Genomic DNA, 13,869 nt, shown 5'->3' on the forward strand with positions numbered 1-13,869 from the left:
TATCTTGATTTCTCCAGAATAAACTTGGTGGACTCCAAATTACTGTCATCAGTTCCAGTGTTCAGTATTGCTTTCAAAATCCTAGACAGAAGTTTTATTCACTGTGGATGTCTTCTACCAAGTCTGAGAGCCAAAAAGAAGCTTGGGAAGAAAGATGGAAAAGATTTGCTGGATGTCTCATAGACCTAGTCATTATATGTAAGCCACTTATTTCAAAGGGGACTTAAAGTTTTGGTGGATAGGTAAGTGGGAGGGGTAGTGTGTCATGTGTTTAAACCTTTCTGAGAGGCACTGCAGTGTCCTGCTAAACAGCACAGTTCTTGGAACCAGAACAGTGTTAGTCGCTCAGTCATGCCCAACTCTTTGCAACCCCATGGACTGCAGTCCACCAGGCTCCCCTGTCCATGGGATTCTCCAGGCAAGAATACTGGAGTGGTTTGCCATTTGGAGCCAGAATGTCTGAGTTTAAATCCCAGCTCCATAACTTGCTAGCTGTGTGATCTTGGGCAAGGTACCTAATATCTATTATGTTCCTTAGTTTCCTCATGTGTAAAATCATAAGAGAACTTAGCTCAAACTCTTGTTATAAGGATTAAATAAGCTAATACACACAGAGCCTGTGGAACATTCTCTGGCACACAGCAAATGTGTAATTAAATGTTAACGGATACTATCAGAGGTCATTTCTCTGGCAACCACTGTTATTTGGAAAAATGCCCAAGGAAGCCTTCTACAAGACCTGGGCACTACCACTTGAGTCAACCTACCACCTGAGTCATAGGCATGTATCAGCTGACTTTTAAATGCTAACATGTGTCTCTGCTCCCCCCATACAGCAAATTATGAGTAACAGATTAATGTCTTCCTCTAGTCGTCAGCCCTTGAAACAGCTTCATAGTCACTCACTCAAAATGTTTTTGGGGAGGACTTCCCTGATGATCCAGTGGTTAAGAATCTGCCTGTCAATGCAGGGGACATGGGTTCAATTCCTGGTCTGGGAAGACTCCACATCCCATGGGGGAACTAAGCCTGTGTGCATAGCTACTGAGCCCACGCGCTAGAGCCCATGCTCCAGAACAAGAGAAGCCACTGCTATGAGAAGCCTGCATACCGCAACGAGAGAGCAGCCCCAGTGCATCAACAAAGACTCAGCACAGCCAACGATAATAAATCAACAAAATGAGGTTTTAAAAATAAATCTTTGGGGAGTGTGTGTGTTCATTCCCTGCAGTGTGTGTCCGACTCTTTGTGACCCCATGGGCTGTAGTCTACCAGGTTCCTCTGTCCACAGGATTTTACATGCAAGAATATTGGAGTTGAATGCCATTTCCTCCTCCAGGGGATCTTCCTGACCCAGGGATCAGACCTGTCCCCCCGGCATTGACAGGCAGATTCTTTACCACCAAGTCACCTGGGAAGTTTCTATTCCAAAAAACAGTGGGGAAGGCCACATATTCACCTACAGCAGGAGTTCACTTCTGGGAAGGAAAGCAAACTATACACTTCGGTGGGAACAAGAGAGTTAAAGAGATGAATGCTGAGAAGCACCAGGCTGGATGTGACCCAGGAGAAAGTGAAGCAAGTGCCCCTCCTGGACGTGTGGGACCCTCGGAGCCACAGCAGGCAGGAAGCTAGAACTGCCCACATAGAGACAGGAGGGATCCCACTCCCACCAAGATTAATTCCCACTAGGCTGCCCAAAATAAGAGCAATATTATTTTTTAAAAGATATAAATAAGCAAACATCTGTGTAAAACCCAAATAATCACATAAACCCACAGTGAGACCCAGGACCACAGACAAGGCTATACTGAGTCACCCCTGGGTTTCCTTCAGGTGGTCTCCTTAAGGGGACATGCTGGGCCTCTGTGAGCACTGGGATTTCTTCCAGCTTTCAGAGCTGTGAGGCCCCAGCTCTGTGACTCACCACATCATTCTGCCCTGCTCCAGCTCTCCCAGAGCTCTGCAGACGCCTGCCATGAATGCACATCTTCTAAACTGTCGATTTGTTCCTTTAATAACTTTTAATGTCAATTTATCCAGCACAGTCTGTGCAGCAATTTATGAGTGAGTGGGAGGCAGAGCGGAGCCGAGCTAAGTAGGATGAGTCAGCTTTCCCAAGTCTCCCCCTCTATTAGCAGAGTCTGGAGTGGGAGAGGGACTCCTGAAGGCTTTAAAACTCACATTGAAGAGTAGGCCTTTGCCCAACTGTCCTCACACAGTCCAGCCTCTTCAAAAAGAGAATCTATGATGGTTACTTTCCTGTCTGGGTGGTTGGTCACAGCTACCCAGAGCTGGCCTCCTCAGGACCCTCTTGGAGAGGTCCCTGATATCCTAAAAAATCCCAACTTCTTCTCTAAGAGGCATCAGGAACAGTCTTGTACTTGGAGCCAGAAAGACTGCTTGTCATTAGCCTGAGACCAGAGGCTAACACGACACTGAGTTTATAAGCTGACCTCGAACTGGCATGAACATGGTGAAAGGTTCAAACTGTGGTTCTGGAGTGGTTAGCACTCATGTTCAGGCCCATCCAGGAGGCTACAGGACATTCTCTTGCCTATGCTAAAGGAGAGATATTCCATTCTGAGGCCACTTGCTTGAGACCTGTTCTCTTGCAGATAGCACTGGTCCCTTAAAACATGACCCTAAGATTCTGAAAACATAATAGGAATGAGAGAAGTCTGTGTGAGGTGAAAGTGGTGCTGAAAGAAAAGTATTGTCACTTCAAAGTAATTTAGTTTGTAAAGAGATGACAGCTTGAATGTACCTTCAGAAGACCCTTTGTTCTAGACAAACCACTCAAATAGGCCATTTGAGTAGGTAAATATAAAGCTGAAACTTTTCATGTGCTCCCTGACCTCCAATGGTTCGACTTAATGGTTTTTCAACGTGGGAAAAAGATACTCATTCAGTAGAAGCCACTCACTGAATTTTGAATTTGGATCTTTGCCCAGCTAACAATATACCATCCCATCATCTCTCATGATGCTGGGCAGTGGCAGTGAGCCCCAGCTCCCAACCAGCCACAAGACCACAAGGGAAAACGACCAACACACTTAAAACCACGCTAGACCCACACAGCTGTTCTGTTTTTCGTGTTCAGTACAGTGCTCAATAAATTGTGTGGGATATTCAACACTTTACTATAAAATAGACAGTGTTAGATAGTTTTGCCTAACTGTAGACCAAAGTAAATGTTCTGAGCATTCTGAAGATAGGCTGGGCTAAGCTGTGATGTTCAGTAGATTAGGGGTATTAAATGCATTTTTGCCTTATGATATTTTCAACTTAGGATGGATTTATTGGGACATAACTTAAAAGATGGGCTCGATAAAAGACAGGAAATGGTATGGACCTAACAGAAGCAGAAGGTATTAAGAAGAGGTGGCAAGAATACACAGAAGAACTGTACAAAAAAGAGCTTCACGACCAAGATAATCATGATAGTGTGATCACTCACGTAGAGCCAGACATCCTGGAATGTGAAGTCAAGTGGGCCTTAGAAAGCATCACTACGAACAGAGCTAGTGGAGGTGATAGAATTCCAGTTGAGCTATTTCAAATCCTGGAAGATGATGCTGTGAAAGTGCGGCACTCAATATGCCAACAAATTTGGAAAACTCAGCAGTGGCCACAGGACTGGAAAAGGTCAGTTTTCATTCCAATCCCAAAGAAAGGCAATGCCAAAGAATGTTCAAACTACCGCACAATTGCACTCATCGCAGTTCAGTTTAGTTCAGTTCGGTCGCTCAGTCATGTCCAACTCTTTGCGACCCCATGAATCACAGCACACCAGGCCTCCCTGTCCATCACCAACTCCCGGAGTTCACTCAGACTCGCATCCATCGAGTCAGTGATGCCATCCAGCCATCCTCGGTTGTCCCCTTCTTCTCCTGCCCCCAATCCCTCCCAGCATCAAAGTCTTTTCCAATGAGTCAACTCTTTGCATGAGGTGGCCAAAGTACTGGAGTTTCAGCTTTAGCATCATTCCTTCCAAAGAACACCCAGGGCTGATCTCCTTTAGAATGGACTGGTTGGATCTCCTTGCAGTCCAAGGGACTCTCAAGAGTCTTCTCCAACACCACAGTTTAAAGCATCAATTCTTTGGTGCTCAGCCTTCTTCACAGTCCAACTCTCACATCCATACATGACTACTGGAAAAACTATAGCCTTGACTAGATGGACTTTAGTCGGCAAAGTAATGTCTCTGCTTTTGAATATGCACTCATCTCACACGCTAGTAAAGTAATGCTCAAAATTCTCCAAGCCAGGCTTCAGCAATACGTGAACCAGGAACTTCCTGATGTTCAAGCTGGTTTTAGAAAAGGCAGAGGAACCAGAAATCAAATTGCCAACATCTGCTGGATCAAGGAAAAAGCAAGAGAGTTCCAGAAAAACATCTACTTCTGCTTTATTGACTATGCCAAAGCCTTTGACTGTGTGGATCACAATAAACTGTGGAAAATTCTGAAAGAGATGGGAATACCAGACCACCTGACCTGCCTCTTGAGAAACCTATACGCAGGTCAGGAAGCAACAGTTAGAACTGGACGTGAACAACAGACTGGTTCCAAATAGGAAAAGGAGTACGTCAAGGCTGTATACTAACAGCCTACTTATTTAACTTCTATGCAGAGTACATCATGAGAAACACTGGACTGGAAGAAACACAAGCTGGAATCAAGATTGCTGGGAGAAATATCAATAACCTCAGATATGCAGATGACACCACCCTTATGGAAAGTGAAGAGGAGCTAAAAAGCCTCTTGATGAAAGTGAAAGAGGAGAGTGAAAAAGTTGGCTTAACGCTCAACATTCAGAAAACGAAGATCATGGCATCTGGTCCCATCACTTCATGGGAAATAGATGGGGAAACAGTGGAAACAGTGGCAGACTTTATTTTTTCGGGCTCCAAAATCACTGCAGATGGTGATTGCAGTCATGAAATTAAAAGACGCTTACTCCTTGGAAAAAAAGTTATGACCAACCTAGATAGCATATTCAAAAGCAGAGACATTACTTTGTCAACAAAGGTCCGTCTAGTCAAGGCTATTGTTTTACCAGTGGTCATGTATGGATGTGAGAGTTGGACTGTGAAGAAAGCTGAGCACCGAAGAATTGATGCTTTTGAACTGTGGTGTTGGAGAAGACTCTTGAGAGTCCCTTGGACTGCAAGGAGATCCAACCAGTCCATTCTAAAGGAGATCAGCCCTGGGTGTTCTTTGGAAGGAATGATGCTAAAGCTGAAACTCCAGTACTTTGGCCACCTCATGCGAAGAGTTGACCCATTGGAAAAGATTCTGATGCTGGGAGGGATAGGGGGCAGGAGGAAAAGGGGACGACAGAGGATGAGATGGCTGGATGGCATCACTGACTCGATGGATGTGAGTTTGAGTGAACTCCAGGAGATGGTGATGGACAGGGAGGCCTGCCGTGCTGCGATTCTTGGGGTCGCAAAGAGTCAGAAATGACTGAGCAACTGAACTGAACTGAACTGTGGTTCTTAGGAATGAAATCCTCTGTGTCATCATGAAAAATACTGTCTATATATAAAATACACATTTCACCCTACACATGTACTTGCCTTTAGAGAGACTTTTTTCATTTTAAGTTTTAAGACTGACTTGAGATACCTTTGTGCGGGAAACCTCCTGTTTACTCTTGGGAGGATGTGAATGTTTTCATTTGACCAGGGCTATCAGGGAATTTGGACATGAGGATCAGAAGCTGAAGGAGATGTGCTCAAGAGAGGTTAGATGAAAACCCAAACACCAACAATGCAGCTTCAGAAGCCTGCAAGGGGCATGACACTCGTCTATACTGCTGTATACATATTGTATACATACTGTATCCCCAGGATACAATATGATTTGTGTTTTACCACCTTTGCGGCAAGGATGCAGATTCAGAGGTTTCCACTGGGCTTCTCCACTATATTAGCTCTTGCTGCATACTCCTAGTGTCAGATATGGGAATTCTTCCAACTACCAAGTATGTCCAGTTCAAATATGTGCTCAGGAATCTGAGAAATGACCACAAAGTAGGTCTTCAGGCCAGTGGAACCATGGTGAAACAGAGCCTGACCAGGACTCCATTTATTATCTGGCCTCCATATCTCAGCAGTGGCGCTAATAGTAAAGAACTCACCTGCCGATGCAGAAGATGTAAGAGATGAGGGTTCAATCCCTGGGTCAAGAAGATCCTGTGGAGAGGGAAATGGCAACTCACTCCAGTATTCTTGCCTGGAGAATCCCATGTACAGAGGAGCCTGGTAGGCTACAGTCCATGGAGTCACAAAGAGTTAGACATGACTGAAGTGACTCAGCATGCACACACATGCCTCAATTCTACCAAGGGGGCCATAACGATGCTTTAGTCACAGGTATCAGTGATTACAGAACTCTGTGCCCAACAGTATTTGAAATGTCTGGTTATTTTCCTCTCCCCAGAGTAAAATTACCAAAGCAAATTGCCGGAGGTTCCTTTAGAAAAGGACTAGGAGGCTCATTACCATATGGACTTGCTGTAGGATTGCAGGATTCCTCCTCCCAGGAACCCTCCTTCTCCTTCAGCCAGTGGGCCCTGGGCTTAAAAACCAGATTAGATGAAGAAACAGGACAAGGACCTGACTTTTTACTGAGATGCCTTCGGCCTCCTAATAATCTACCCTTGATCTCTTTTACTTGCTCCAGTTGAACTATATTCTTGTCAACTCATCTATCTTGCCCTTCAGACATGTTTCATTACTCATCTCCATGGCTCTCAACACGTCATGTCCCCAAGGCATCCATTCACCTCTGTTACTCATAAAGAACACTGTGCCACCTAGACTCTATTACTCAGAATTTTATCCTCTCCTTGTTATCATTGTTGCTCCCACCAGTGCACTCTCTTCTATCAGTGGTATTGCAGTATCCTATTCTAATTCACAAGTGAAAGGTTAACAAAGTTTAATTGTCCTGCTACAGCCTGCCAAAAACTCTCCAAACTCCTCATCTACCAGTGATGGGCTCCTTGTTGCCAGTCATCCAATAAGAAACCCAGTTCCAAAATCCTACTTCTGGTCCTAAATATCTTGGATTGAGTTCCTTAGGAAACGAACTATGAGATGGAGATTTTTTTGTTGGAGAATGTTGTAAGAACAACTGAAAGGGAGTTTCAGAAAAAATCAGGTTAGGCAGAGAGAGAAATTGAATTATCATGAAGATGCAATGAAGGTCTTAGCTCTGGCCCTTCAGGACTGTCCTCAGATGAGTCGAGGATGCTTTTGCACCCTATTTCATCCTGTCAGTGAATGTAGGATGCTTAGAGAGAGGTATACCTCTGGGTGAGATGGTTCCCTTAGGCTAAAGGCAAGACCCAGAGAGCCATCTGCAGCTAATACTCTGAGCAGCTGAGAAAATGAGTGTCTCTGCACTGAAGACGACATCTGGATGGTGTACCATAGCATCCTCCACTGGCACCAGGAGAAGTGAAAGAGCAAACAAATCTGCAACCCTAACAGCCAACTGGACCAGAACTGGCTATAAGCAACACTAACAGAAGAAAGCTTGAGAAGTTTTATTTAATTTGTGTTTTTTTGAACAGTTCAATTTAAATATGGAGGAACATTACTTATGCCCAATCCAAAAGGTCTACAATGTTCAAAATTATACCTTCCAAATATTATTAAAGACCTGAGTTTCAAAATCTCACTCTACAGGTTCATGTCTCAATAAATAACACAAACAAGTAATTATTTATTTTAGAGTTTATGGTAAAAAGGTTAAGTGCTTAGGGAGAGGTCACATGAGCACAGGATAGACAGTGTGTCTGTCTGTCTAAAATCCAATAAGCAGATTCTCACCAGTACCTGAATCTGCCAGCACCTTGATCTTGGACTTCTCTATTTCCAGAACTGTCAGAATAAATGTCTATTGTTTAAGCCACCCAGTCTATAGAACCTTCTTATAGCAGCCAAAGCAAGCTAAGATACTTACATTGCTGCTATTAATTATTTGTTTGATAGCATCTTCCTTCATTTATATTACAGTTCTTCAAGAGCTAGTCTTATATACATTTGCCCTTCATGGTGCCTAACCACAGGCATCTGACTGTATAGATGCTTATTAAATGTTTGTTAAACCTTAAAAAAGAAAGAAAGAGAGAGAGAAAGAAAGAAAATGCTATTAAAAAAAAAAAACACAGCAGGATAGGGGCATTCCACAGTTAGGGGAAAGGAGTGCAGGGCAGTTTACACATTAAATAAGATAATCATGGTAGAGTTCATTATGAAAATGAGTTTTTGGACAAAGACAGATTAAATGAGGAAGTGAACCATGATGAAACTTAAGGGAACGGCATTCCAGGCCGAGAGAGCAGCCAGTGCAAAGGGCCCAAGACAACATAGGAGCATGTCTTGGTGTTTGAAGAGCAATAAAAATGCCAGTGTAGCCAAAGTTCAGTTCAGCTCAGTTCAGTGCTTCAGTCATGTCTCACTCTTTGCAACCCCATGGACTGTAGCCTGCTAAGCCTCCCTGTCCATCACCAATTCCCGGAGTCTACTCAAAGTCATGTCCGTTGAGTCAGTGATACCATCCAACCATCTCATCCTCTGTGGTCCCCTTCTCCTCCTGCCTTCAGTCTTTCCCAGCATCAGGGTCTTTTCCAATGAGTCAGTTCTTTGCATCAGGTGGCCAAAGTACTGGAGTTTCAGCTTCAGCATCAGTCCCTTCAATGAATATTCAGGACTGATTTCCTTTAGGATTGACTGGTTGGATCTCCTTACAGTCCAAGGGACTCTCAAAAGTCTTCTCCAACACCACAGTTCAAAAGCATCAATTCTTCGATGCTCAGCTTTCTTTATAGTCCAACTCTCTATAGCTTTGATTAGGTGGACATTGTCAGCAAAGTAATGTCTCTGCTTTTAAAATGCTGTCTGGGTTGGTCATAGCTTTTCTTCCAAGGAGCAAGTGTCTTTTAATTTCATGGCTGCAGTCACCATCTGCAGTGATTTTGGAGCACCAAAAAATAAAGTCTGCCACTGTTTCCATTATTTCCCCATTTATTTGCCATAAAGTGATGGGACTGGAAGCCATGGTCTTAGTTTATTGAATGTTAAGTTTTAAGCCAACTTTTTCACTCTCCTCTTTCACTTTTGTCAAGAGGCTCTTTAGTTCTTCTTTGCTTTCTGCCATAAGGATGATGTTATCTGCATATCTGAGGTTATTGATATTTCTCCTGGCAATTTTGATTCCAATTTGTGCTTCATCCAGCACCAGCATTTTGCATGATTTACTCTGCATGTAAGTTAAATAAGCAGGGTGACAACATACAGGTTATGGACCTGAGGCAAGAGACTCAACCAAGAGCATCCATTCTATTTCAATCAGATTCAGTAAGAAAATAAATTTGGGAAAGAATACACCACTCCACTTATACAAATTTCATTTATGCTCAGTGCTTTGACAGCTTTTAATACATTCTGTGTTTGCATAAAAACAATTTCATGCACTTAACATATTATTTTAAATTCAAAAGAAATTATATATCATTGTTTTCAAATTACACATTTCCTCTTGGATATTCTGATACAGCACCTCTCCACCCCATCTCATCTCTTTTCCCAGAGCAATATTTTCTCCAGTGAGTCCCTTAGAGCTACCAAATGAGCAACCCACTCCAGTATTCTTGTCTGGAGAATTCCATGGACAGAGGAGCTTGGCGAGCTACAGTCCATGGGGTCGCCAAGAGTCGGACATGACTTAGCAATTAAACAAAAACAAAACAAACAAACAAAAGTGAGTCTTAAACTAATTTGAACATGAAAACCCTATCCTCCATTCTTATAGGTCCCTCAAACTGGCACTCAGCCACTCTTCTAACACTACTCAGTAGTAATAACTAAAAGATTTATGGGTAGAAACCAAAATTAGCATGTGACTGGAATTTACTGAAGCCACTTATTCATTATTCTCCTAGTAAGTCCGGCAGCCACACAATCTTTAGCAAAAAGAAAAAAAAAAAGCACATGGATAGAGATTTGTAATTTCCACAGTTTTCTGGACGCTCCCTCTGCTACTAGAGCACTGTAAGTATTGTCGTCAGTTGGTTAGAGTTTCCAGGTGCTGGGTTTTTTTAATAACTAGTATTACTATTTATAATTATGAATTACAGTTACTATGCCTTTATCATTGGCAATTTAGTTTGTCATGAATTATTTGATGTATTCATATATTTTTAAATGGTCTATAATTTTTAAAAAATTAGACTTGACTTTCCTTGGTGGTGCTGTGTGCTTAGTCACTCAGTTATGTCCAACTCTTTGGGACCCTGTGGACTGTAGCACACCAGGCTCCTCTGCCCATGCGATTTCCCAAGCAAAAGTGCTGCAGTGGGTTGCCATTTCCTTCCCCAGGTCCTTTGGTGGTCCAGTGGCCAAGACTTGGAGCTTCCACTGCAGGGAACACAGGTTCAATCCTTGGTGAGGAGACTAAGATCCTGCATGCCATGTAGCACAGCCAAAAAAGTAAAACTAGAATTGAAAGCAATTTAGACAGGAGTTATCCATACTACCATTGCTAAAGCCATTGTAAATGTAACCCAACCAGAATCGTGTGTATAGTCATTGTTGGAACCCCTGAGAAGGAACACCTTTGCTTTGTTCAGAATCGTAGCAGGAAAGCATTCAGTCTTTCACCATTAAGTATAATGTTAGCCGTGTTTGGCATGGATGAACTTTATTAGAGTGAAGACGATACCTTCCACTTCCAATGTTCTGAGAATATTTATCAGGAACAGGGGCTAAATTTTATCAAATACCTTTTCTGCATTTATCCAGATGGTAATGTGGTATGTACTTTTATATTAAAATTTGATTGACATTCAAATGTTAAAACAATTTTACATTCTTTTAATTGATTCTACCTGGCTATGATCTATGATTCTTTTATTATATTCAAATTAGTTGATGCTTTGTCAGGATTTTTGCATCTGTGTTCATGAGGGAATCGTTTTGTAATTTTCTTTGCTTGCCATTTATTCGTCAGGTTTTGGTAACAGTACTATTTTGGCCTCATAAAACAAGTTGAGGTATACGCCCTTCTCTATTTTCTAGGGGAATTTGAGTAAGATTGATTATATCTCTTAAATGTATGATATCATTCACAAGTGAAACCATCTGGAACTGGAGTATTAATTTCTTTAATAAACATAGGGCCATTCAGATTTTCTACATTGTTGTGTCAGTTTTGATAAATTCCACGTTTCTCATGAAATTTGCTCAGTTCTTTACAAGTTGCTTTATTTATTTGCATAAAGAGTCTCATAATATGCCCTCTATATTCTTCTAATGTCTGTAGGATCTGAGAAAATATTTCTTCTTTGATTCCTAATATTTCTGAATTCAGTAATTTGTGTCCTCTCTCTCTGAATATATTGTCTGTTTTACCCTTTAGTTTTTGCCTCATGCATTTTGAAGTTCTCTTAATAGATGCATAAACCTACGGATTTATTATAAATTGACCTTTATAATTATGAAATGACTCTTTTCATCTTTGATAATACTCCTTACCTTCAAACCACTGTCTCACTTTAATATGGCCATTTTTATGATTATTATTTTTATGCTATCTTTTCCCATCTCTTTACATTCAATCTATATATTTAAAGTACATCTTTTACACACAATGTTTGATTTAATCTTATTTTTCAAATAGCCTAACAATATCTTCTTTTAACTGAAATAATTAGCTGTCAACATTTAATGCAATTACTAATAGTATTGGTTTTAAGCCCACCACCTTGCTATTTGTTTCCTATTTTTGCTGTCTGTTTCTTGTTCCTCTGATGCTCTTTACTATAGTAGGTTCATTGCATGCTTTTCATATTTAATTTTAATTACTGGCTTTTTATATATACTTTTTAAAGTAATCACTCTTGAGATTACAATATTTATTCTTAACTTAGTTCAGAATGTGGGCTTCCCTGGTGGCTCAGAGGTTAAAGCCTCTGCCTGCAATGCAGGAGACCTGGGTTCGATCCCTGGGTCAGGAAGATCCCCTGAAGAAGGAAATGGCAACCCACTCCGGTATTCTTGCCTGGAGAATCCCATGGACGGAGGAGCCTGGTGGGCTACAGTCCACGGGGTTGCAAAGAGTCGGACACGACTGAGCGACTTCACTTTAGTTCAGTTTAGTTAGAGTTAAAATTTTACCACTTCAGGTAAATGTATAAATCTTACAAGCTTACAGCTGGGAGGAAGTTCCCTTTAAAGATCTGTTCTTTGTGCTACTGTAGTCATATGTTTTTACTTCTGCATATGTTATAAACCCCACAACACAATGTCATATTTTGTTTTAAACTCTGAGTTGTCTTTTAAATAAATTGAAATTTAAAAATATTTTTTAAAGTCTTTTATATTTACCTACCTAATTTCTTTTTCAAAGAAAAATTTGAAATTTCTTTTCATTTTTTTGGCCACACAGCATGTGGGATCTTAGTTCCCTGACCAGAGATTGAAGCCACGTCTCCTGCCATGAAAGCAAGAGGCACCAACCACTGGACCACCCCAGACAGCCCCTTCTTCAAGGGTTCTACATTGCATTTTCTAGCTCCCAATTCCTATTTGGAGCCACTTTACTTCAGTTTGAAAACGTTTCCTTTAACATTTCTTTTGCAGGTCTTCTGCTGATGACTTTTAGCTTTTGTTTCTCTGAAAATATTTTCATTTCACAGACATTTAAGGCTGTTTTCTTTGGACATACAATTCTATGTTGATAGCTGTTGTTGTTGTGTCTTCCCCAGAACTTTAAAGACACTAGTTGCACTGTCTTCTGGCCTCCGTTGTTTTTGAAGAAAAGATATTCAGTCTTCTTACTGTCGTTCTCTATATGAAATGCATTTTTCCTGGATGACCTTAAGATTTTCTCTTTGGTTTCAGCTCTTTTACTTTAATGTACTTAAGTGTGATTGTTTTCTATGTATTTATCCTGATTCAGTTCTACTGAGCTTCTTGGATCTACAGATTTTTTTCACTGGATTTGAGAACTCTTCCATCATTGTTTTTTCAGGTATTTTTTCTTCCAATCTCTCTCTTTTCTACTTCTGGGGCTCCAGTTACATGCATGTTAGATATGCATATCGTAACAATCAATACCATCATGTGGGGCATTGAGACTCGGTGTCTTTTTTTAAATCCATTTTCTCCATGTTCTTAAGATTAAATAATTTCTATTGCGGTGTCTTCCAGTATGCAACTAATATCTGGACTACACTCCCAGAGATTTAATCTGTCTGGGGTAGGGTTCATGTTTAAAGACCTTCAAAAACTCTTTATATTATTCTAATGTGCTGCCAGGATTGAAAACCATGGGTGCAAACTATATGTAACATAGAAGAGGTAATGAATTCAGTCTTGAGATGGTTTAAATTTGGGGATGCAGACAGGAGTCTCAGCACCACAAGGGAGTAGTGGTGCTTTTGGTGCAAAGATGCTAACCTAAGGCCCTTCTCAAGGACACTCAACTTCAATTCTGTTGGACCTACTGCTGTAGCTTCGTTAAAGCTACCATAGCTTTCCCAGCTCTTGAAGAATTCTCGTTCGGCTCCCTCAGACTCCTGGTCATGCTCTGACCACCCAGTCCCATCTGTCTTTGTCTGTTTACTTTCAGGGCTCCCACCTTCACTTGCTTCCTGCTCGTTATCTCTCAATTCTGGATTCTTTGGACTCCAGCTGTCATCCTCACTTCAACAGTTCATCTATCAGCCAAAAATGCTCTGGAGGTCCCCTCCATGGAAGTTGTACGATCCTGGCCCACAGAAAATTGTTTCTACTATGAAATAACTTACACCTGACCCTTTATTAAACTGTTCCTTTTAAAAATGCCAATA

Source organism: Capricornis sumatraensis, chromosome 12, assembly GCF_032405125.1.
Source record: "Capricornis sumatraensis isolate serow.1 chromosome 12, serow.2, whole genome shotgun sequence".
Classification (NCBI taxonomy): Eukaryota; Metazoa; Chordata; class Mammalia; order Artiodactyla; family Bovidae; genus Capricornis; species Capricornis sumatraensis.